The 27,786-nt window shown below is 36.9% G+C and overlaps 1 protein-coding gene and 1 long non-coding RNA gene across 6 annotated transcripts in view; one reads left to right on the top strand and one right to left on the bottom strand.

Annotated features, from left to right (window-relative positions):
- The window catches only part of LOC146405287 (uncharacterized), a 59,222-nt gene extending 55,582 nt beyond the window's left edge, over positions 1–3,640 (top strand). Inside the window, exon 3 of the long non-coding RNA XR_014837054.1 lies at positions 2,743–3,640. This is a non-coding gene — a long non-coding RNA (uncharacterized LOC146405287). The remainder of the gene's footprint in view (positions 1–2,742) is intronic.
- LOC146405286 (uncharacterized) overlaps positions 1–27,786 on the bottom strand; it is a 952,516-nt gene that overhangs the window by 835,622 nt on the left and 89,108 nt on the right. The gene's annotated exons all lie outside the window — the stretch shown is intronic.

Raw genomic sequence — 27,786 nt, 5'->3', positions numbered from 1 at the left:
GAAAGAGAAATTAAGGAAACAATCCCATTTACCATCACATCAAAAAGAATAAAATACCTATGAATAAACCTACCTAAGGAGGCAAAAGATCTTTGCTCTGAAAAATATTAGAGTGCAGATGAAAGGAATCAAAAGATGACACATACAGATGGAAAGTAATACTACCTTCTTAGATTATTGGAAGGATCAATATTATCAAAATACTTATACTACCCAAGGCAATCTACAGATTCAGTGCAATCCCTATTAAATAACCAATAGCATTTTTCACAGAACTAAAATAAAATTTTTTTAATTTATATGGAAATGCAAAAGACCCCAAATATCCAAAGTAATCTTGAGGAAGAACAGAGCTGGAGGAATTAGGTTCCCTGACTTCAGACTATACTGCAAAGTCAGCCATCAAAACAGTATAGTATTGGCACAAAAAAACAGAAATACAGATCAATGGAACAGGATAGAAATAATCCCATGTGCCTATGGTCAATTAATCTATGACAAAGGAAGCAAGAATATACAATGAAAAAAAGACAGTTTCTTCAATAAACTGTACTAGAAAAACTGGACAGCTACATATAAAAGAATGAAATTAGAACATTCTCTAACACTATACACAGAAATAAACTCAAAATGGATTAAAGACCTAAATGTAAAGCCAGGCACTATAAAGACCTTAGAGGAAAACATAGGCAGAACACCCTCTGACATAAATTGTAGCATTTTTTTTTGGATCCATCTCTTAGAGGAATGAAAATAAAAACAAAAATTTAAAAACTTAAAAATTTTTTCACCTCAAAGGAAACCATAAAAAAAGACAATTCACAGAATGGGAGAAAATATTTGCAAATAAGTAACTGACAAGGGATTAATCTCCAAAAATATAAACAACTCATACAACTCAGTATCAAACAAACAAACAACTCAATCAAAAAGTCATCAGATGATCTTAAACAGACATTTCTCCAAAGAAGATGTACAGATGGCCAAAAAGCACATGAAAAGATGCTCGATATTACTAATGGTTAGAGAAACGCAAATCAAAACTATAATGAGGTATCACCTCACCCCAGTCAGAATGGCCATCATTAAAAAGTCTACAAATAACAAATGCTCAAGATGGTGTGAAGAAACTGAACTCTCCTACACTGTTGGTAGAAATGAATATTGGTACAATCACTATGGAAAACCATATAGAAGTGTCTCAAAAAACTAAAAATAGAATTATTATATGACCCAGCAATCTCACTAGGCATCTATCTGGAGAAAACCATAATTAAAAAGATTTATGCACCCAGTGTTTATTGCAGCATTATTTACAATAGCCAAGACATGGAAGCAACCTAAATGTCCATATACAGAGAAATGGATAAAAATGTAGTACATGTATACAATAGAATAGTACTCAGCCCCAAAAAAGAATGAAATAATGCCATTTATAGCAACTTGGATGGACCTAGAGATTACCATACTAATTTAAGTCAGATGCAGAAACACAAATATCATATGATATCACTTATAAGTGAAATCTAATTTTAAAATGATACAAAAGAACTTATTTATAAAACAGAAACAGACTCACAGATTTCAAAAACAAACTTACGGTTACCAGAGGGGAAAGATAAGGGGGAGGGATAAATTAGGACAAACTGGGATTAATATATACAAGCTACTATGTATAAAATAGATAATTAACAAGGACCTATTGCATAGCACAGGGAATTCTATTTGAAATTCTATAATAACCTATATGGAAAAAGAATATGAAAAAGAATGAATCTATGTATATGTATAACTGAATCATTTTTCTGTACACCTGAAACACAATATTGTAAAGCAATTACATTCCAATTAAATCAACTTTTTTTTTAAGGTGTAGGACTTTAGTTAAGGAAGATCTCAGACACAAAGCCCAGGCAGAAAGTACTGTAAGAGCGAGAGAAACTGGTATATTCATTCTCCATAAAATGCCAACATTACTTTTTTTGGTAGTACAAGTTTGGAAAGGGAAACAAAAAAATAGAAATAAACAAATAAGATATTAACTAGCCCTGTAACTGTTGGACATCTCTTTACCATGTGAGTTTATAGGCCCTCCCACTTAGAGATACTGTCAACTTTCCCATCTCTTAGCTCTGGAAATTGTCATGTGATTTACTTTGACCAATGGAATATCAACAAACACTTTACAGGAAAAGGCTTGAAATGTGTTTGTGGGACTAGGCTTTTGCTCTTGTACTTCTTCCACCCCCAAAACAGCATATTCTCACTAGACCCGGAAGGATGAATGACACAAATCTATGACCTGGAGCAGGGTCCAGCCTGGCCCAAACAAGATCAGTAGAATGATACTGGATGTCACACGAGCATGTGAGTAAGAAAAAATGATAGTGATTTAAGACACTGAGCTTTGGAGTGATTTGTTATAAAGCATTTTATGGGATAATGGACTAATAGAAGCTTTAATTTTTCGTTGTTGTTCAAAGACTTCTTTGAGAATATGATGAAAGCTGTGGACTTTCTTCCTAATAAAAGCATATGCACAAATTTAAAATTTTGCACGAAGTTTCAGACGATTCACTGACCTCCTAAATTGCCAAAGTACATGCGTTTATTAAGTATGTGTTCTTTATCATATGTCGAAACAAAAATAACTGACATTTCAACTTAGAAAAAAATGTATCTGTTTTGCTTTCCCAATCATTTTTTAACAATTTATTTTAACATATCCCCTTTTTTCCTCAGCACCTACATTCAACCCATGAGCACATCCAACCAGTAGCACCTCAAAAGCATATTTTGAGACTGTTCACAATTCTTCACCTTTACTATCACCATCCTAGTTCAAGTCACCATCACCTCTCACCAGAATGATTGCAACAGTCTCATAACTGGCTTCCTTGCCTCCTCTCTTGCTTGTCTACAATCCATTCTTCATCCAACGGCTGAAGTTATTTCCAAAACCTTCCCTTGGCAATAATTTGTTGGTCTAATTCAAAGGGCAGTACACACTTATGCCAAGAATCACTTACAGAATCAGTTAAGAAATGAAATTATATTCTGCCCAGCATGTACAATGGGAAGAGGCATAATGATTTCAAAATAGGTTATCCATCTATTTATTCATGTGTCTAGCATGATAAATAAATAACACAGTTAATAAAGAATCTTACAGGATAGTACGCAAAATAGTTTATAAATTTGCTTGTATACATGTGTGTATTTAAAAAAACACTGTATGTATTATACAAATGAAAGGTAATAATATTGTCATCTCGCTGTCGCTTGTGTGTGTGTTTCATTTCTGCATGTTCATACATGTTCTTCCCTGACCACCCCTGACTTTCCAGCTGTATCTCAAATGTCCCTCATCCTTATTTACTTTCTCAGTTATAAATTAGTCCTAAGGATATAATGTACAATATAATATAATGGTGATGACAATTAACAGTACTGTATTATGTATTTGAAGGTTTCTTTTACAAAGAAAAAATTGTATAACTATGTGTGGTAGTGGATGTCAACTTAAACTTAATGTGGTAATCATTTTGCAACATACACATGTATCAAATCATGATGTTGTACACCTAAAACTAATGCAATGTTATATGTCGATTATATCTCAATAAAAATTTTAAAAAAACATTGTAAATGTTTTTAATTTATAAAATTAAAAAAATAAAATGTTTTATAATTTATAAAATGAATGTGCAAATTAATATTAATTGGGCAGAGTCACTAATGTGTTGCTCGCTGAGAAAACTCAAACCTACGAAGACAGAGCACATATCTGGGGTTCTCATCAAATTTTTGAAGTTTGTTTAGTAAGAAAGAAATAAAAATATTTTTATAGAATATCTGTGTGTATTTCTGATTACAGAGGCTTTAACAATGGGCATAGTTTGCAAATGTATTAAATATAATAAAAAAAATCAATTCTCCTGATAACTGAAAGTCTCATTCTCCTAGAAGGAGAGACTTGGTAAATGTTTCCCTTCCTTTTTGCCCATTCTATTTTTGGAAATTGGAGGAGGCAATAAGACTATCTGGACTGAACTGTTGGGAAACCATTGGTGATATGCAAATCATAGGAGTTAGAGGAATGAGTGGGGTCACCATGGAATTTTGTTAGTAAAATTATCCAAACAACAAGCAAATAAAAGAGATGATATAATCAGCTACTTTACCTAGAATATATCTGAAATTTCAAAGGGAAATTATATGATGCTAGGGTCAGACATTCTCAAGAGAGGAATTACTCATAAGAGATGAGGAAATGTTTAAAATGAATATCCAGCTATGTGGTAGTTATGGGTATACAGGGAACTCTGACCATCTCACAGCTAGATAGAGATTCTGGTGATGATCAAACTAAGCGTCACTTGATCAAGTCAAAAAGCAAGAATTCTCCTTGAATCTTTTATTTTCTTTACTACAGCATGAAGAATACTTCAATCCTCTACATTTTCTTATAGGTTTATCTCAATGTTTTTGATATCATTGAAAACAGGACCATCCTGTCATCTTGGTACACAGCCTTCAAAAATCTGAGCCTATTAAAAATGCTGAAGACAAGAGACAGAACTTTTAATTTATATTTATTACTTGTTTTACATCTATATTTATTTATATTTAGAAAAATAAAATAAGAAAGAACTCTCTCATCTACTTGAGAAAAGTGGTGTAATGGTAACAGACAACATCAAAAAAAAAAGAAAAAAATCCAACAAATGCTCATTGTACACTTGCTTGGTGCCAGGCACTTTGCTCAGCCCTGGGGATTCAGCAATAAGAGATACAGAAACATTTTCAATGTGTCACGACCTATCAAGAGGAGCTATTTTAATTTAGGTGGTCAAGGTAGACCTTTCTTTTTGTTTTTGTTGCTGTTTTGGGGGGTTTTTTGGCCATGCCCATGGCATGTAGAAGTTCCCATGCCAGGGATCAAACCTATGCCACAGCTGCAACCAGAGCCACAACAGTGACAATGCTGGATCCCTGATCTGCTGAGCCATAAAGGAACTCTCCCAAGGTAGACCTTTCTGATGAGTAAGGTTTAAACTGCTGCCTGAAAAGGAAGAGAAGCAAATCAAATGAAGAAATGTGATCAGCAAGTCCAAAGCCTAGGAAAGTGGTAAATTGGACATTTATACAAAAGAGTTTAATATGATAAATACCTGGAGTATAACAAGTAAAAGCATAGAAATGAATGAAATAAAGTCAGAGAGGTAGGGCTAGTTTCTTTAGAATTGTCTAAAGAATCTGGATTTTACTCTAAGGACAGCAAGAAGTCACAGGGAGACTTTAAATAAAGAAGTGAGTGACATGATACGATTTGCACTTTGGGGATATCATTCAGCTGCCATGTGAAAAACTGATTGCTTTTCAGAGACAGACAAGGAGGGTGGGGCAAGGATCCCAGTCAAGAAGTCACTAAAATAAATTAAAAGATAAAGATAGCTTAAACTATCTCTGTAGCAGCAAAAATGAAGTTTTCAACAGATAGATATTAGGTTTGATTTGAAGGTACTTCTACCAGGTCTTAATGATGCATGAGATTATGGGGTGTTAGGAAAAGAAAAAAACTGAAGAATGATGCCGAAGTTTTTGCTAGGGATAATAACAGATGATAACCAATTAAATAAAGTGGAAATCCATGAATCAAACTATTAAAATAAGCAAGTTAAACAATGAGGAGAGAAATTGTTTATGTAACATGCACTGTTACCTAGTAAATGTTGGAGGAATGAGAGTAGAAAATCATCACTTGACAATAATCATAATAATAATTTAACCAAAAGCCACCAATACAGGCTATGACTTATGGGTGAAATTTGGATAAAGATGGATATTTACACAGACTCACAGTACTTTCCAAAAATAAAGGTAGGAGAAGCACTTTAGACTGGTGGACATGATCAAAATTGACATGGCTAATTGCTAGACAAAATGGAAATTGCATGAAACCTGATAGGAGGCAATGAATGAAAAGACCGCATTGATATCCATGCCCAAAATAACTCATAACCTCAATCTAACCATGTGGAATCATCGGAAAACCTCAAATCAAGAAATATACAAAATAACTGGCTTGTAATCATCAAAAATATCAAAATAACAAAAGCCAAGGAAAAACTGAAGAAATTTTTCCAAATTAAAAGAGTCTATTAAAAGAACTATAACAAATAACTATGACAAATAAATAAGACACATAATTTTGGATTGGATTCTACAGAACCTATTATTGAGATAAATGGCAAAACTTGAATGAGTCTGTGAATTAGGTGGTAGTAATTATCCATGTTAATTTCTTCGTTTTTATAGTTTGTTTTGATAGTTGCATTGAGGTTTTAAGAGAATGTCCTTATACTCTGAAATAGTCAAGGGTGTTGAAACATCATGAGAAAATTTCTGAAAGTTTAAAAGCATTTTAAAATAAATAGAAAAAGTGGCTGAATTATTGTACTATTGTAATTTTATTTCCTTTCATGTTTTGTTTTTAACTGCGCAAGGAGAATGGTCTTTAAACTGAATTGAAAAGTAGAAGCTAAGGTAGATGAAAAGATAGTAAAAGTCTCTGGAACAGAGTGAATTATACAACAGAGTGCTGAAATCCAGATACAGTTGCAGAGTCCTGGTCTGAAAGCTCTGGAAATTCACAGGGAATTAATGAAATATTGGTTATAGAGGGGGAAAACCTCTCCCCATCCCATTGTGGATTTGGAAACTGCAAACCTGTAAGCCTGATACTTATCCCAGGCAACGTTTTGGAACAGGCTATTAAGGATGTGACTTGAAGCCTTTTGAAATGACTAGTAATCATTTAGAGCCAAATGAACTAACTAAAAACAAGTCATGGTTCCTTTTCCACTTCTCTTCTTTAGACATGTGGATTTAGGTTGATAGATGATGTATTGTTGCAACGTTTCTGCTCATTGAAGATATGAAATATGTCCTCATCATATACCATCAGAGACTAATACTCTGCAGGGATATAGTGGATGCTCAATAACTATTGTTAATGATAGAAGAGGAGGGGAATAAGAAAGGAGGGAAAAGGGATATATGCAGGCATGACATTTTATTTTATTTTATTTTATTTTATTTTATTTTGTCTTTTTGCCATTTCTTGGGCCACTTCTGCATATGGAAGTTCCCAAGCTAGAGGTCGAATAGGAGCTGTAGCCACCGGCCTACGACAGAGCCACAGCAACACAGGATCAGAGCTGCATCTGTGACCTACACCACAGTTCACGGCAACGCCAGATCCGTAGCCCACTGAGCAAGGGCAGGGATCGAACCCGCAACCTCATGGTTCCTAGTCGGATTCGTTAACCACTGAGGCACGACGGGAACTCCCAGGCATGACATTTTTAAAAGTATTTAAAACTACAATGAGGTACCACCTCACACTGGTCAGAATGGCCAGCATTAACAAGTCTAGAAATAACAAAAGGTGAAGAGGGTGTGAAGAAAAGGAAACTCTTCTACACTGTTGGTGGGAATGTAAATTGGTACAAACACTATGGAAAATAGTATGGAGTTTCTTCAGCAAACTAAATACAGAACTACCATATGATCCAGCAATCCCATTCTTGGGCTTATATCTGGACAAAACTACCATTCAAAAAGACACATGGGAGTTCCCACTGTGGCATGATGGGATCAGCAATGTCTCTGCAGCACCCAGGGTACATGTTCGATCCTCAGCCCAGCATAGTGGGTTAAAGGATCTGGTGTTGCCACAGCTGTGACATAGGTTGCAACTGCAGTGGCATATGTTGCAACCGCAGCTTGGATTCAATACCTGGCTTAGGAACTTCACATAGTATGGAGCAGCCAAAAATGGGAAAAAAAAAAAAAAAAAAAGATACATGCACTTGTACGTTCACAGCAGCACTATTCACAATAGCCAAGACATGGAGGCAACCCAAAAGTCCATCAACAGATGAATGGATTAAGAAGATGTGGTAGGAGTTCCTGTTCTTGTTCAGCAGAAACAAATCTGACTAGTATCCCTAAGGGTACAGGTTCAATCCCTGGCCTCGATCAGTGGGTTAAGGATCTAGCATTGTCGTGAGCTGTGGTGCAGATCACAGACATGGCTCAGATCTGGTGTTTCTGTGGCTGTGGCATAGGCCAGTGGCTACAGCTCCAAGATGACCCCTAGCCTGGGAACCTCCATATGCCACGGGTTAAAAAAAAAAAAAAAAAAGATGTGGTAGATATATATGATGAAATACCATTTAGCCATAAAAAAGAAAAAATGCCATTTGCAACAACATGGGTGCAACTAAGTATTCTTATACTAAGTGAAGTCAGAAAGAGAAAGACAAATACTATATGATATCACTTACTTGTGGAATCTAAAATATGGCACAAATGAGTCTATCTATGAAACAGAAACAGACTCACAGACATAGAGAACAGACTTGTGGTTGCCAAGGGGGAAAGAGGGGGCAGATGGTGGGGTGGATGGAAAGTCTGGGGTTGGCACATGCAAACTATTACATTTAGAATGGATAAACAATGAGGTCCTACTGTACAGCACAGGGAACTATATCCAACCTCTTGGGATAGAACATGATGGACAATAGAATGAGAAAAAGAAGGTATATATAAGTTACTGGGTCACTTTGCTGTACAGCAGAAATTGGCACAACATTGTAAATCAACTATAATAAAAAAAGAGAATAAAAAAGCATCCAGTAGTTTAGTTAGGAAAATTAATAAATGACCAAATAACGATTTTGAAAGTATTTCATTCATGAAATAATGCCAATCTGTTCAACAGTTAGCATTTGCATGTTCTAATTCCTTCAAGATCCTCTGTCAACCCTAATTTTCCTGAAAGGTTCCATGTCTTCTCTATTAAATACTTTGAAAGTATGGAGTATGGTCTGCCATCCACCTCTACTCTCCTTTTTTTTTTTTTTTTTTTTTCGCTTTTTAGGAATGTACCCATTGCATATGGAAGTTCCCAAGCTAGGGATAAAACTGGAGCAGCAGCTGCAGGTCTACACCAACGCCACAGCAACACCAGACCGAAGCTGCATCTACAACGTACACCACAGCTCATGGCAACGCTGGATCCTTAACCCACTGAGCAAGGCCAAGGATCAAACCTGCCTTCTCATGCATACTAGCGGGATTTGTTACTGCTGAGCCACAATCAGAACTCCACCTCTACTTTTTCTTCCACTGGTCCTTTTCAGTATATGGGAGCTACCTTCAGCTTCACCACTCCACAAAAATAATTCTCTCCTGGACACCAATAACACTCTAGTTTCCAAATGCAAAAGCATTTTTTAAACACACTCCCACAGAAAACAGCCTTATTTTAAGATCATTTATAACTATAATGCTGTGACTTGAAGCTCTTTTCATTGTATGTGCACCCATGTTTACGGTAGACTTCTTTATAGTAAGGAAAAGCTGTTATTAACATGTGTTTATACCACTTTCTTTCCGTCTCTTTTCTCTCTTTCTCTCTTTCGTTTGTCTTTTTAGGGCCATACCCATGGCATATGGGAGGTTCCAGACTAGGGGTCAAGTTGGAGCTGTGGCTGCTGCCCTATGCCCCAAGCCACAGCAATGCCAGATCTGAGTTGCATCTATGACCTACACCATAGCTCACGGCAACACCGAATCCTTAATCCACCGAGCAAAGCTCATGGATCCTAGTCAGATTCATTTCTGTTGAGCCATGATAGGAACTCCTTTATACCAATTTCTAAACTCAGGGCAATTTAAATTTTCAAATAACTTTTTTCCCCCCATAGGGCCACATGTGCAGCATATGGAAGTTCCCAGATTAGGGGTCAACTCAGAGCTGCAGCTGCCAACCTATGCCACAGCCACAGCCATGTGGATCCAAGTCACGTCTGTGACCTACACCACAGCTCACGGCAATGCCAGATCCTTAACCCACTAAGTGAGGCCAGGGATTGGACCCAAATCCTCATGGATACCAGTCAGGTTTGTAACCTCCTGAGCCACAACAGTAACTCCAACTTTTCAAATAACTTTTAAAATACATTCTGCATGTGGCATGTGATTTAAGAGACTCTGAAAAAAGGAGGTAATAAGAGATGAGATAAAGATATACGAAATAATGAGAATGATATGAAAAAAAAAACAAATGGTGTAATCTGATTAACCTTGTCCCATAATACAAGATTATGACAGTGTTTAGACCAAAGGAAAGTGATCCTCATATGATGTAAAATTACTACGGGGCTCTCAATCAAGGTGTATTATTGAGGTAAATTGCTCAGCAGGTTTAAAGGTGGGAATGAGTAATCTTTCAGATAAGGAGAAATTGCAAAGTCCACCCCAGAGGAATGTTTTAAACAGTCTCATTTCCCAGATGGAAGGCAGATGTAATCACAATCTTAATCCCTCATAATCTACTGTAGCAAGAACTCGTAGCATACAAAATAGAAATTTCTGTTTAGATATAGCCAGTTAGATGTGCATATGTGTGATATACATATTTGCTTGTGCACATACACAAACATATAGACAACAGAACACTGTTAAGAAATGAAACTCATAAAAAATAAAAGCAAACATGAAATAGCTAAAATTATATTATCTAATATTTTCAGTGACAACAAAGGAATATGCCTAATGGCCTAATTTTAAGTTCCAATTCTGCCCTTTTCCACTGTAAGGTCATTAGGCAACATCGTCACCTCCTCTAGCCTAATTCAGACATGCCCTGACTACCAATATGTTGTAAACAATTAGTAGAAAGTGTTAACCGAAAACAGCAAATGTGTTTAGAAGATAGAAGCCTCTTAAATTAAACAGAGTCCTAAGATCTAGATGGCCTCCCTGGTAGCTGTGTAAATGCAAATCAAAACAAGGTGGTACCATTATTCATCCATCAGATTAATGGAAATGGAAAAAGATAGTAACACCCAGTGCTGGCAAGTATGTGGGGAAACAGGCTTTCTGCTACACAGTAGGTGAATGGCTGTGACATTTTGGGAAAGTAGTACGGCAATATCTTCTAAGTTTTAAAACAAGAGTTTCCATCCACTCAGCAAATTTCACATCCTGGATATAAAAGCAAGAGTACATGTTAATATAAGTACAAAGGTTTATTGCAAAAATGTTTGTAAAAGCATAAACTGGTAGTAATGTGAATATCTATCAACTGAATAAATTATTCAGATATGTCACTTAATACTAAGTATCTCTTGAAAGTCAATATGAGGATATATATATCTGAAACATATATACACACACACACACACACACACACACACACACACATGTTTGGGTTTAGAAACTGCGCATGATATATTGAGTGAATGAAGAATGACGTCCTGTCTTTACATATATCTGAATGAACATGGGGAGAAATGGGAAATCATCTCAGATGGGTAGAGCTAGAGTGATGGTGGCATAGTACTGATTTGATCATCCTTTCATAAAAGACATTAACGTTTATAACCTAAAACACATTTTTAAAAAGAAATTTTAAAAATCCATGATAGTTTTTAAATTACAATTAATTTGATGGTTTAAAGGGAAAAAACCTGGAGGACTGAAATAGGATTTTTAAAAAACTGTCCTAACACAACTATCAGAGATGATCTTTAGGGGGAGTTCCCTTCGTGGCTCAGCAGTTAACGAACCCAACTAGGATCCATGAGGACACAGGTTCAATCCCTGGCCTCACTCAGTGGGTTAAGGATCCGTTGTTGCCATGCGCTGTGGTGTAAGTCATGGATGAGGCTCAGATCTCGAGTTGCTGTGACTGGCAGCTGCAGCTCCAATTCGACCCCTAACCTGGAACCTCCATATGCTGCAAGAGCGGCCCTAAAAAGACAAAAGTCAAAGAAAAAAAAAAAGATCTTTAGTATATATCTGGAGTCCTTACGAAAATATTCACATATTATACAATAAATAACAAAAATAAAAGGCAAAAAAAAAAAAAGGAATATGCCCAATCATTTGAATGGCATCTTTTCTACAGCACTGTGTTGAGTAAAATACCAGTAAAGTACAGTTCCAGCTCTTTTTTCTAATGGTTAATTCCACAAAACTTGCTATAAGTAGAGTCTGGGTACAACAATACCTTATTGATTAGGTTACCAGGTTGAAAAAGTATCTAAGATTCAAGGTCCTAGTTTAGGCTATGTCACTGACTGGTTATAAGAGTTCAAATCCCAAATGTAATGGAAAGATTAACAGCTTTGAAGCCAGACAGTCCTGGGTCTGAACTATCAGACTGGAATGTCTTCAGCAGTTACAGATCTTGATTTACTTACTTAAATTATTAGTCTCTATCACATGACTACAGTAGAAACTAAAGAGTACTTGTACACTGTAAGAACCCAATATATAGAATTCCTTCTTTTTTTATGAAGCAGCCAAGAATTTTAGTTTCCACACCTGTAAAATGAAGATAGTAATTATTGGCCAGCCTATCTCAAAGGATTATTTAAGGGCTAGAATAAGGTTACCCACATCCCCATATGTGCTAATTCTTGATTTAAAGCCTTTATATCTATGTTTTATAATGGCTCTGTCTTTCCAATCAAACCAAATTGCTGCAGGCTCCCTTCTCAAAAGCACTTTGAAATAAGTCTCTTTATTTTCTCTTTTCCTCCCCATTTCTATAGTTCTGTGTCACTCTGCATTTCAAAATATGCAGGAATGTTCTTTGCACTCTCAGGAGTATCCTATTTTATTTCATACAGTGGTCATTCAGAGTTGAGTGTATGTAAAAGACTTTCATTCATTCATTCAACAAATATTAGTTCTGACTCTGTACCAAACTCTGTACAATGATGAGACATGGCTCTATCCTCATGAAACTTACAAATTAGTAGGGAAAATTTACAGGAATTAAATATTTAAGCAGAGAAATGTAAAATTCCAACTGTGACAAGGACTACAAAGAAATTCACTGTACTTTGCCAGTCCATATAGGAAGGTTTGATCCACAGAGATATCAGAAATTTCCCTGAGTGATAAATATGAAAGGATTTAAACTAGTCAAGAGGGGATGAAAGGGTATTTCTTGCAAAGATTATAGAAAATATAATTTAGTGTAGGGCTAGGAGGAAGAGAATGTTAAATAGAGAAAGAATAAAAAGTATGTGACTAGAGCAGGGTAGTGGTGGTGGTGAGCAGAGTAAAGATGCTGATGGTGTAAGGCAGGATGTGAACAAACCGTAAATGTCAGTGTAAGCCACGTCAGCATTTTTTAATCCTAAAAGCAGCAGGAAGTCAGAGAACGTTTTTTAAAGGGATACTTACATATTTTAAAGACCATTCTAACTAAAGACCAATGAGTGGATTACAGAAAGGACTGAATAAAGGATGAGACTTCAGGGAACCATTTCAGTAGATGGGGAAAAGGAAGCAACCACTTCTTTCACAAATAGAAAGCCTCACAGATGATGGGTAGCTAGTGTGGAAGTAGATGAGATGAAGAGAAGATGATGAAAATTGGAGTCAGTTCCTAAATGTGGAGGTAGGACAAGCTGAGGACTCTCTCAAAGGAGATGCAGGTAATAAAAAGGTCCCAATGGAGAGTCTAGTCTCAAAGGCTATAAGAATCAGACACACAAGAAACTGCTGAGAACATGTTTATCACACCCACTGCAAACAAAGCAAAACTTGGGGGAAAAAATGTAGTAAAAAGTTATCTCCAAAAATGATTCAAATAAAAACTATTATATATGAAATAAATAAGCAATAAGGATTTACTATATAAGGGCATATCTAATATCTTGTAATAATCTATAATGCAATATAATCTTTTTAATATCTTTTATTTTATTTTTTGCTTTTTAGGGATACATCTGCAACACATGGAATTTCCAGGGCTAGGGGTCGAATCAGAGCTACAGCTGCCAGCCTAAACCACAGCCACAGCAATGCCAGATCTGAGCTACATATGCAATCTATACTTCAGCTCATGACAACATCAGATCGCTAACCCGCTGAGCAAGGTCAGGGATTGAACCCGCATCCACTTGGATACTAGTCAGATTCCTTTTCGCTGAGCCACAAGGGGAACTGCTATTTTTTTTATTAAAGTATAATTAATTTACACTTTGTGTCAATTTCTGCTATACAGCATTGTGACCCAGATAGATAGACAGATATAGATAGATACACATTCTTTTTCTCGTACTATCTTCCATCACAAGAGATTTTATGTAGTTTCCTATGCTGTACAATAGGACCTCACTGCTTATCTATTCTAAATGTAATAGTTTGTATCTGCCAACCCCAAACTCCCCATCCACCCCACTCACTGCCCCCTCCCTCTTGGCAACCACAAGTCTGTTCTCTATGTCCATAAATCTATTTCTGTTTTGTAGATAGGCTCATTTGTGACATATTTTAGATGCCACATATAAGTATTATCATATGGTATTTTTTCTTTCTGACTTACTTCAGTATGAGAATCTGTAGTTGCACCCGTGCTGCTGCAAAAGGCATTATTTTGGGTTTTTTTATGGCTGAGTAGTACTTCATTGCATATATGTAGACATTTCTCCAAAAAAGATATACAGATAGCCAATAAGCACATGAAAAGATGCTCAACATCACTAATTAATAGAGAATTGCAAATCAAAATAACAGTGAGGTTCCACCTCTCACTGGTTAGAATGGCCATCATTAACAAGTCTACAAATAACAAATACTGGAGAGGATGTGGAGAAAATGGAACCCTCCTTCACTGTTGGTAGGAATGTAAACTGGTACAGCCACTATGAAAAACAGTAGGGACATTCCTCACAAAATTAAATATAAAACTACCATATGATCTAGCAATCCCACCCATGGGCATATATCTGGACAAAACTGCAATTCAAAAAGATACATTTACCCCTATGCTCATAGCAATAGCCAAGACATGAGAACAACCTAAATGTCCATCGACAGATGAATGGATTAAGAAAATATGGTATATATAAATGAAATATAATCTCAAAAAAGAAACCAGAATCACTGTTCTGTATACCTGAAACTAATGCAATATTACAAATCAACTATACTTCAATTAAAAATTATTTTAACATTTCCCTAAATACTACATTTACTTTATTTTTGGATGAATGTGAGTTTGATTTTATTCACACTGGTATATTTTGCTCAAGAAAGATGTTTTTGGAGGACTGAAATAGACATGCATGTGTTCTCTAGAGGATGAAAATATGATCTCACATAAGTAGGAATTATGTAATAGTGTATGTAACTGAGATTCTGAGTTCTTTTCACACAAGTCTTTTCCATGAGACTTACTTGATATTTAAATTTCACATTAGAATAACAGCTACACGATGGGAAATAATGACTAAATTTGTCCTCTTTTCTACACCTGATTCTTCACTATCTATCCCCTTCACTTCTCCACCAAATCACTGAATATACTCATACCATAACCACTACCTCATGTTAATACTGATACAATTTTTAGTACAATTAATCATTATCATTAAAAGGGTATTGTTTTTGGCTATGCCTATGTACTTATTATAATGGTTGCTTTAAATAAATAAATGGATAATTTGGCTCAATGTGTCTTCATTCTATCCTTAAATGTCAAATTAAAAACCTCCTCAATCTGAGGAACCATGTGTTTCTCAGGTATGCCCAGTGTGGTTGGAGCCAGAGAAACTGACACATGATTGAATTCAGGTATGTCATTTGTTTAATCATTCAATACTTGCTGATAGTCTATAATATTCTTGATTCTGTACTCAACAACTGGGAAAGGGAAAGTGGTGTGGGGAGGGGGGTTTACAGTCTTTTACTGATTCCAGACTCAAGTTCAGAAGGGAAAAGATATACAAGAACACTTTTAACAAGTGTTCTAGAGCCTATAACCTATTCACCAAAGTAAAAATGAGCATAAGAAGGGTACGGGAAAAAAAGCTACAGAAATTCAATGGCATGATCATGCTACTTTGGAATATGAATGTACAATTTCTGAGGGAATATTAAAGGATAGGGAGAGAGGTGAGAGAGGCATTACAAACAAAAGAAAGAAGATAAGCAGAGGCAGTGAAGTGGGACAAAGTGGATGTATAGAGAGAGCAGGAAGTAGGTCAGCTTTGACTTTGCTAATTCTCTCACCCCAGGTCTTTGCACTTGGTGCTCACCACCTCTTCTCTTCACACAGCCACATCCTAATAGCTTATACCTCTCTTGAACACAGATGAAGGCTTTATTCCTCCACAGGGAGCAAGTGACAAAAACAAAAGCAAAACAAACCCACAAAGAGAACATGAAAAAAGTCATTAAACAAACCAATGCTTTCATTCTCCTTCCTGCCTTCATTCAGGCATTTAAGGTTTCTGCCTTTCTCCTTCATCTATGAGAAGATTCCTGGGCTCCCAGGGGCAGGGTGGGAGGGAGGAATGAGAAGTGAGAAATTCCAGGAGACAGCTCTAGCCACTGGTCTTCTCTTCCCCTCATGTCACCCCTTCTGTTCCTGTCAGCAGCCTGGGAGAGTGTTTCATTTCAAAAGCATCTTCCACCAATGCAGAGCCCAATCCTTCGCACTGAAAGCAAAGTTGTGTCTTCCCCTCACACTTCCCTATGTTTTCCCCTCACAAAGGGAAAATTGGGAATAGTCAGGGCCACTCAATAGAAGATCTACTTACACCGGCTCCACACCAGGAAGGCTAAAAAACAGCTTACCATGTCCTGGCCCCCTTCTAATCTGCAGGCTGGGGAAGTTCTTCCAGATGTGCCCTTGTATTAGCTGGATTAGATGGCACCCACCTGGAAGGATCTCGAGTCTCCGTCAGGGAGTCCAGATGTTGAGGATCTGCCATAAGGAGACTTGAGAAGGCCAAGTGATGGATCCCCAACATCTCATGCAAAATTATGAACATGAGCTTACATCGGTGCTAAAGATAGCCTTAGTATACTTGCAGCAAGGGGAGGGGGCTCAGAGATGGAGAAGAAGCTATTAGGTCTCATAGGTAGATTCTTGGACTGAATTCAATCTTGAGTGACTGAAGGATGCAGGACCTGGAGAAAGGACAGGCCCTTGCGCTCATCTGCATCAGAGGAGAGTGTTAGAACCAACCTGAGGAGGCCTTTCTGGCACACACATTACACCATCAACCTCATCCTCTTCTACATGAGGAGAGAGGCGGGTAGAGAGACCCTGGTGGAAAAAATTTTGCACAGTGGGCAGGTCGGCCAAATCAGAAGGTGTCACCTCCACAAAGATCTCTCTCTCCCTTCCTCTGAGTTAGATACTACTACTACTACTAATAATAATAATAATAACTAGCATCAGTAACCTTAATGGTAACATTAGGCTGTCTTCCACATAATTAACTAAGGCCCAGAAATTCTGTCACTTGTCTAAGATTCTGCTGGTAGCAGAGTCAGAATTATAGCCTGCATCTCTTTGACCCTGGAGATTACTCTCTTAACAAACGTAGAACTACCTCTCTCTTGGATGTTTTTATACATATATTTTTTTACCCTAAATCGTTATAATTTATTCATATTAATCTGTGAGCTTCTGGGCAGGGGTGATGTCTTATTTGTTTTTGTATCTTTCCCATCTCACACAGTACCAAGTACAAAATGACAGCAAACATGTAGAAAACACTTACCATGTACCAGGCTCTATTTCTAGAACTTCACATGGATTAACTCATTCAATCCTCTCAGCAACTCTATGAAACAGGCACTATAATTTGCCACATTTATGGAGAAGTAAATTGAGAATACAAAAGTTAATCAGCTTGACGAGAGTCACACAGCTAATAAGTGGGAGCTCGGAATGGTCTGGGTCCAGAATTTTAAATTCTGTGCTAATCTGCCTTTGAAATTAATAATGTCTATGGGTTACATTTTCAACTCTTTCAGCTCAGCATCCTTCCACAGCCCTGCTTCCACAAAACAGGTACCCTATCCACATACCCACATACATACAGCCAAAGAATACACCGGGTCCAAACTGTTCAAGCCAGAAAACAAAACCTAAACCTCATAGTCTGTGCCTCTTCACCATCCCCATCAACAAATAAGCATTCGGTTTTTTTTTTTGTTTTTTTTTGTTATCAACTCTTGGGCTTTTGTCATGAATGCTTAGCATTGTCACTTGCATTTCTGTTGAGTTGAGCTGGATTCAATTATCCAGAATATCATTTACCTGTTTTCTAGATGCCAGAGAGTTCAATGCTACCCAAGAGCCTGGAAGGATTACTGAATAACAAAAGGTTCAATGCAAGAAAGGCCTGATTGACGTTTGGGTATCTGACATTTATGTAAAGTGTAAATATAGTCATGTAACTCTCAGTGTTTGAGACTTTCTGTCTTAAATGAATTATCTCAAATACTGGTTCTGCAGAATCCAATAGATTACTTACATATGAGATTCCTTGATCCAGTGTTTGAGAAATCCTGATTTAAAAGTGAAGCCAGGGTCTTTCCCACAAGACTTCTAAGAGCTTTTACCATGCATTAATGTGTGCTGTGATTCTCCCAGACTGACCTTGGAAAATAGCTTTTCACAAACTGACCAGAAAGAAATGAGCACAGTGGGTTAGAAATAAGACTTGTAATTACAGTCTCATGTACTATAAAAGAAGAAATTATATTATACCATTGAATCGAAAACAATATTGTTTACTGCACATCCATAATTTGTGGCTTATCCTGAACCCTGAACCCAATGCACATACAGTGAGTGATCAATGCTGAAGTTAATAATATGAAGGGACAAAAGTAGACCTGAGGAGCTGAGAAGAAAGGATCTCTTATTAGGGCTGAATTGGTCAAGTTAAAGACACTGGATTTCACATCTAAATTATGTCAATTATCTAGTGTGAGATTTTATCTGCAAAGGCAAGCCTATTATTTGCCCAAATTCCACATACATGATGAGTGCTGTAAAGGGTATGAATAAAGTTTGATAACAAATGCTGATTACTACAATTCTCACTCACAGGATCATCTCACCTCTAGATCTTCAATATACCTTAACTCATAACAGAATGAACCTAGTGAAATGAAAATGCAATGATATTACCCTTTTACAAATCTTTTAATGGTTCCTCACTGAATTTTGTCTAACACCCAAACGTATTAGCTTGGTGTTCAAGGTCCTTCTTCTGATGACCTGAACATTTCCTACCTTTAAGAACTCCAGTTGGGTGCTGCTCTCCCACAGTGCCCTCTCCCCAGTCATACCAAGTTGCTTTCACTGGGTCACTCTGCTTTATGATGTGTCTTCTCTTTCTCACAGTGGGCTTAAACCCCAGTCCAATCACCTCCTGTTAAGAATCAGTTCCTACATTCTATTCCAATAAGCCTTTCTTGATTACTCCCCAAGATCATAGGATTATCACTACACACTGGAGAAAGCCTATCACCACAGATATCACCTGTCTAACTCACCTCTGTGAGCTCAAAAGCTATCAGAGCACTGCATGGCACACTACAAGTAGTTAGTATCCCACTTTACAAACAGGGCAGGAACAATGGCTTAAAATCATGCCCTGCCACTCACCCACATAAAAAAGAAATCTAATCTTTTCTTAGGCAGCATTTCTTTCCCCTCCCTCCTAGAAGCCCCCATCTCAAAAAAAAAAAAAAAAAAAAAATAGGTTGCTTGGGAAAGAAAGAGCCATTGGTTAGTTGCTCTGAGCTGCATATCTCATCTGAAGCAATGAGGTTGAGGTCCCGTCTCCTGATCCCTTATATTTATACAGCTTATATTTATCCCTTATATTTATACAGCTCCTTGCCAAGAATGTACATGTTCTCAAATTAGGAAAGAAAAATGTTTCCTCACTTGTAATACTCAGTCAAGTCTGAGTCATGCCAAAATTGACCCAGGTTTCCAGTATCACAACTCTGAAACAGGTTTCTCTCTCCATTTCCCCAGGGCACAAATTTGCCATGGGGGGGGGGGGGGGGGAAGGAAGAAGAAAGAACTTGGACCACTGTTTTGTCAAACACACAAACTTACTCTTTCCTCCCTTCCCGTCTAATGAATTCAGTGCAGGAGCCGGTTTGCTGGCCCCATCTCCTCTCCAGAGTAAAGTTTATAGCAGAAGCCTTAGGGCCAATGTCTGCCCTGGCACTGCTTAAAGTTAACCTGGTCCACCCACTTCAAGAGGTTTCAGGAACCTCTCATCTTAGAATGAAGATTTAGGATCTCCATCTTTTTTTCCAACTGCTTATGCAAATGGATCCATATTTCTTAAGCAACCTCCACCAAATAGCAATAGCTTTTCTCTCATGTACCTATGCGTGTTTTAAATAAAGGAGAAATCCAACAGATCCGGGCAGCAAATCCTGCAGAAAAAGAGGTCTAGTGTGATCAAAAGAACATTAGGAAGCATGTTCCCCCTCCAGGAACACACCTTCTGCTCCCGGATAAAGGTAACTTTGCCCCATAACCAAATCTTCCCAGGAGGATGAAAGGTTCATCCAGGCTTCCATGCTCTGAGCTCAGCCCATCCTTGCAGAATCAAGCCTGAGGTATTCCCACTGGGTTTCAACACCCCTTTAATCTTTCACTTTAACAAACTCATTGACACGTCTATTTCTTATTAATCAGCTTTAAAATATTTTACAAATTGTCCTAGTAGCACGATCAACAATCCTCTGGATTTATAGAACTTACTTCACTTCCTAAATATCACATTTGGCAGAACATGTGTCACTTTCTATAAATATTGAAAAATCAATAATTGCTGCCAGAAATCCTGTATTTGTTCAAATCCCAGGCAAGATAAATGATGAACAGAAATACCATTCTCTTTTAAAATTCAGAAATAAGATAGATCTGACTGCTTATTCTTTTGATGCTTCTTCATTGTGCCTGGCTTTAAAAATCAGAGACACAGCCTGCCTCCTTTATTCTTCCTTCTGGTGTGTTTTTATTATTTTACATCTATCTCTAAATGAACGAATTTGGCATATCACCCCATCATGCAGGGGTGAGGAACACAGGACTATGCTAGGAACAAATACATATAACCAGCTGGGATGGAATGAAGAGTAGAGTTAAATATAGAGGTATGGTCCTAAAGTGATCTACCAGTGAGATAGAATTTCAAGTCCTTTTCTCTCTTTCACTCTCCGTCTAATATGATATATATATATATACTTATATATTGACATATTAGATTAAGTACATAAATATATACTGTTAATATGTTCATATACATTTATATATTAATATATTTATAACAAATATAATTTATATATAATATATTATGTTATAAATACATTTACATATTTAATACAAATATAGAATATAAGATATCTATATATTTAACATAATACATTAATGTCATATTATATATCATATTAAAAATACATTTTAGTTACATAAATTCACTAAATACTGCCAAGATATATTAGATATATTAGAAAAGTTGACTCTTCAAGTATTTCAGAAAGAAAATGACATAAAGAAGGTATGCTGTACATATACAATGGAATATTACCCAACCATGGAAAAGAAAAAAATCCTGCACTTTGTAGTAACATGGATGGACCTGGAGGGCACTATGCTAAATGAAATAAGCCAGACAGACAAATAAAAATACTGCATGGTAACATTTATATATAAAATCTAAAGAAAAAAATCAAACTCCTAGAAACCAAGTAGAAAAGTGGTTTCCAGGGGCTAATGGAGAAGGGGAGATAAGGAGAGGTTGGTAAAAGGTAAACATTTTCAGCTATAAAATGAATAAAGTCTGAGAATCTTATGTGTAACACGTTACCTATAGTTGATAACACTGTGCTGTATAACTGAAATTTTCTAAGTGTAGAACTTAAATGTTCTCACCAAAAAAAAAAAGAAAGATAAATATGTGAGGTAATGAATTTTAACTAGATCCTTGCACAATTTATACCTATAACAAATAACTACAACATACAATTTAAATATCTTCTAATTTTATATGTCAATTATTCCTTAATAAAGTAGAACTTAAAAAAAAAAGAAAATGAGAAAAGGTACCAGCTGAAATATATTTTTCTGTTTTCTCAATGGGTTGTCTTGCATACTACCTGGTAAACAAGCCACTTTGAAGATCATTAGTTTAAACCTTTTTCTGTTTAAACTTTTTTTCTGGAATTGGCTAGTTAGTAAATATTTTAGCTTTTGCAGGCCATTTGGTCACTATCACAGCTAATCGACAATGCCACTATAGCATAAAAGTAGCCATAACAAATGATACTCCACTAAACAAACAGGCAGCAGGCCAGATATGACCCTGCTGGCTGACTTTAGCTTGCAGATCCCGAGCTTAGAATACAATAAAGAGATGTTTAAGGACGTAGTGTGAAGGTAAACTCATGAGAACTATTGAAAAAGCTATTAATCTGCCATTTTCCCTGTATATTCTCCCTCAAACTCTTTTCTTCCTCATGGTTCCAGACCTGCTTGGTGCCCCTGATTTAGAACCTGGATCTGAAAAGGAGAGAATGAGACCAACACATATTGATACACATAGCAGAAAGAGGATCCCGGCATCATTTGAGAACCTGGATCCAGCTATCTCTGAAATCAGCAAAACTATAGATATGCTCCCTAAGTGAGTCTGAAAGAAAGGAAAGTCACTGTGCTTTACCCATCATAGCTGGATCCCTGTAACAGAAGACGGATTAACAAGGGAAAAGCACATAAATCTATTTAATCAAAGTTTTACCTGACATGGGAGACTTCATAAGGAAGTGAAGACCCAAAGGAACAATTCAACCTGAGTGTTTTGATACTAGTTTTGATGAAGAGTAGAAAGTCACGAGAAAATGGGATAGAACAAAGAAGTATGATACAAGAGCAGTAAACTGAGGGAAACTTAGCAAAACCTATTTGTTCAAATTTTTCGTGGTGTCCCTCCATCTTGGGATATAAGGATGCCCCTTTCCCCCAAGTACAGGGAGGGCACCTTCCCCCTGAGGGTCTTATGGCTTGCTTGAGGGGAATTTCAGAAAATCCTTCCTGCACCTGCTGTTTCTCAAATACTTTCAATTTAAAATATTCAATATGCTAAGGTAACCTATAATGTGTAAATTGGCAGTAACATGTCCTGAATCCTATCAAGCCCCCAAATTCCCTGTAAGTTTTTGTTGGTTTGGGTTTTTTGTCACTTGTAGCTAATAGTGAGTAATATATCCTGATTAACAATGCATTATTTAATTTAATTCTAATACAATTCTGTGAAAGAAATTTTTTCTCATTTTATAATTGAGGAAAGTAAAGTGCAGAGCAGAAACTTACCCAAGAGCACACTTCTAGGAAGTAGTAGTGCTGGGTTGTGAGTTCTGAGGGGGCTGGTTACAATAACCCTCACTGGCCCTGTGATACTGATAGTCTGTCCTGCAGACTCAGGCATCTGGTGTAGCCCTCACAAAAATAAATACACAGAATTCATTCCAGAAGCCACCACTTGTGTCACTGAGTTAAATTCCTATTTAACTAAGAGAAAATGGGTATCGACCACAGTTGGCTTGATTGCAAATGTCAGGCTCTTTGAATTATTAGAAACAGCAATGAAAAATTGATTACATTTAAAACATCCTGTGAAAAGTTTTACAATTGCACATTAAGAAATGGTGTTAAGCAAATAAGAACTAATTGTTCTCAGCTGCACTGGTAATAGCCCTGTCTGACTTCCCAGTACAATGCATATTCATTTCATTTGAACAAGAAAAGTAAATAAAAATATAAAGTCCCAGCCCTCATTCTCATTCAATCACTATAATTCTGAGCCTAAGGTTATCCTCCAAAGGGAGACCAGAAATGCAACTAATGTTTTCCCCAATCAGTTAAAACTCCTCCAGAAACCTCTATCTGACCAAGAGTGCTGAGACTCAAAAAAATTCACCAAGTAAGAATACCACATACCATGAAATAGATGTGCATCCAAAAGCTTGAGTGCTCATTTAAGGGGTGGATTAAATTATTTTAAGGCTTCCTAAGGAGTTCATTTGAAACACACATGAAAAATTGTCAAAGTAATATGCCTTTTGCTTTCATATGCCTCTAGCATCAATTGGGAGCACTATGACCAGAGTACCATTTAGAACTCTGAGGTTAGCTAATCCCATTGGCCTCACTACCCACACTACATTAAAGTTAAAGTACTTTGGTCAGCTCCCCACATCTATTCCAGTAATGTGATTCCTCTCTTTCTTCAGCAGTCAAAATAGGCTAGTTTATGTTGTAGTGGCAAGTCATGCTAAAATGTTCAGTAGTTTAAAACCACAAAGGTTTATTTCTCATTCAGGTAAAATGTCCATCACAGATTCTTTCTGGTTTACCTTGGACTTTCAGTTTTTGCACTAAAAGTTCTAGAAAACAGTTGCTAGTGAGCCCTGTACCGTATTACACCATGTCTTTGGGCAACATATTCTTGGTTGGACCTTTCCTTTGGGGTAAACCAATCTACAACGGGTATGGTAGCCATACTTTTAATTTGATGCCTGCTCTAATCCTAAATTTTAGCTGTTCTTTTCCATTCCAAAGTTTTATCAATTTTATCTTTTTCTGTTTGGAATTGGGAAGTAGTTTACTCATCTAATCCTTCAGTACTTTTGTGTATATATTTTATTTCCTTTCATTCTTGCTTGCAAATCTACCCTTTTTCCCCCCAAAGATAGTGATACCAACACATAAGATTAAAGCTTTGTTCTCTGAACTTTTGCCCTGGACCTGCATTCACTGGAACATGGTCTGCCTCCCAAAACCTCTCAAGTGTCAGTTTTGCCAAATGCTTTAGCACAGGATAGCACAGATTGTCACTTTTCCAATCTTCAAAGCAGATCCTTGTTTTTAAACCATTAAGTCCCTAGCAAATGCTATACACACACACACACACACACACACACACACACACACATATATATTTAGTTCTAGCACCAATTTGAGGCACTAATTTCTATATCAGTCAGAACAAGCTAGGTTATGTTGAGGTAACCAATAAATTCAAAATTTCAGTGGTTTTTAGAACACAAAGGTTCAGTCTCTGTTCCTGCTTTATATCCCTTATAGATCAGCAAGAGGGCCCTGGTCTAGGACCCTAGGCAGATGGGGCTTCAATATTTAAAATATCAGTGGATGCAAGACAGAGGGAAGTGGATATGGAAATCCTAAATAAGCTCTTAAAGATTCCATCTAAAAGTAACACATATCACTTCTGTTCACTTGTCATGTTGGTCCAAGCAAGCCAAAGGAACACCCTTAATTCCAAAAGGATGGAAAGTGCCATTATTCCATGTGCCCTGAAGAAGAGAGAACTCTGTGGGCAATCCTGAAGACTACCAACTCTATTCTACCCCAATCCCAAACTCAGTCTTCATTCTGATATTCCTAACGCACCCTCTAAAATTCTTTCTATCATTAAAAAGTGTATCTGAGCTCAGAATATTCTCTCCAACTCTGACTTACTACCTCTTTCCCTCTTAGATCCCCAAGACTCCCTTCCAAACGTTTCCTCTTCATTTCTCCTTTCTCATATATACAGTCACCTACTTTTCCTCCTAGAGTCACCATGTGGGGTCAGAATACTTCTTGTTTCATGATATCCTACCACCAGGCCATTATTCCTATATCTTTGTGTAAAAAACATCTTTCTTTGAGGATTCCCAAACACTACTATATCCCTTTTAATCCCTCCTTATTGCTACCATGTAGCTCAGCTTCTGTACCTTGACTTTCTTAACTTCAATGACCTTCCCTTATTCTCCAATTTAACAACTCAATCCCATGGCCACACTCTAGTTCTTGTAGTCACTGGAACTTCTCTACCTTTGAAATCTTAAATTTGAGTATCCCACTTTCTGGCCCCAATATCCTGCCCATTCATTCCACTATAAGTCTACCAGTGTTATAGCTCTCAGTTCCTTTCTCTACTCGGTGTTAGAGTAATTCAAATGCAAAACTGCCTATCTCCCTCTTACACAGCTTACCGGCTTAAAACGTTTCAGAGGCTCCCCATAGCACAATAGTTTTCAAACTTGGCTGCACATTAGAGTCACTTGAGGAGCTTTTTAAAAATCCTGATGCTAAACCACATCCCAGATCAATTAAATTCAAATTTTTTGAATGTCAAGCACCAGTACTTTTTTTATAAAGCTCCTAAGTGATTTCAACGTGTAGCCAAAGTGGAAAACCACTGACCTAGAAGATAAAGCCCAACCATGAAGGGTAAGGTTTGTAAAAATTGGGAGGACTTTTCCAAATGTCTTTTTTGAGCCACCTGCATCGTATCATCAGTGTTGCTTATTTTCCTGGGCTCCACCTCAGGAAATTGAATTATAATGACTCTAGCTGCAGTCCCAGAATCTGATTTTCACTAGTACTCCAGGTGATTCTAATGCACGCCAAAATGTTGCCAGTTCCTGACTTGCACATTAACTTAGTCACACTAAAGTTTTGATTTGTCCCTATGAATATAAATTAGGGTAAGCCAAGTCTATCAGGCCTATACGATAATTGTGTGTCTGCTGCATTACTAAAAATGTGGTAAAGATGAAGCTGACTTAGTAGAGAGAAACCAGTAGTAGAGAGAAACTATGAGAGATCATGAAGACCAAGAGATATCTTGGGGAGTTCCCTTGTGGCTCAGTGGTAATGAACCCAACTAGTATCGTGATGATGTGGGTTCAATCCCTGGCCCCACTCAGTGCGTTAAAGATCCAGCATTGCCGTGAGCTGTGGTGTAGGTCACAGATATGGCTCTAATCTGGCATTGCTGTGGCTGTGGTGTAGGCTGGCAGCTGCAGCTCTGATTCAACCCCTAGCCTGGGAATCTCCAGATGCAGCCCTAAAAAGACAAAAAAAGAGAGAAAAGTTATCTTTAGAGCCATTCTGGTTGCTGGTGTCTCCTGGTCATGTCCAAAGCATCCTTCCTTCAACCCCTTTCCCTAAAAAAGGCCAATATGAATCTTTTCTTTGAATCCCAAATCACCTAATGATTCTCCATTTTTAATACTTTTCTAGCAGTGACCAAGATAAATAAATATTGTTAAATAAATCATTCAATTTTGGTGCCCCAAAATTCTGTTAACGAGTGAGGGAATTTCTGGGTACATCTCTGTCACTAAGATAATTAATTACTGCAACAGTGTCATATTGATCAACCTCGCACAGATTTGAAGTCTCAATCTATCCTTGCCAGAAGTTTCCTTTTCCTGTCTCAAAATACAGACCTCTCCTCCATATGCCAACAAATACAAAGGGCACTGCATTTCTCACTCATCTAAGCCAAATCCCTTTCTCTCACTCAGTGGTATCTAGAAGCCAGCTCACAAGAGCAAGTTGTTAAATATTCAGAAATTTTGTTAGCTGGTTTTCAAATCTTTGTAATTTTGAAATCAACCATGTTGGGAGTATTTATACCATAAAAATTGGCAAATGCTACAGTTTTCAGAGTACAGGTCTTTGGTCTCTTTAGGTAGGTTTACTCCTAAGTATTTCATTATTTTTGATGTGACGGTAAATGGGATTGTTTCCCTAATTTCTCTTTCTGATCTTTCATTGTTAGTATATATAGAAATGCAGCTGATTTCTGCGTGTTAATTTTGTATCCTGCGACTTTGCCAAATTCATTGATGAAAGCAGAGCTGGGGTTACCAAATAGGGTAAAGTCAGTTTAACAGCAAAATATTACCCTCTATTTTGAAATATTTGTAATTTTGTAATATTACAAAAATTACATAAATTTCTTATTTATAAGGTCATTCAGAGTTTACAAAGTTTTTCAAGTTCATAATTACATTTGAATTCCTATAATAACACTATGAGGAAAGTTATTTTTC

This window comes from Sus scrofa, chromosome 2 (assembly GCF_054392235.1).
Source record: "Sus scrofa isolate SSC_HxYL_T2T_F1_AM1 chromosome 2, Sscrofa_HxYL_maternal_Yorkshire_Landrace_v2.0, whole genome shotgun sequence".
NCBI lineage: Eukaryota > Metazoa > Chordata > Mammalia > Artiodactyla > Suidae > Sus > Sus scrofa.
Note: the sequence above shows the minus strand (reverse complement) of the source record. Positions and strands in the feature narration are given on the sequence as shown.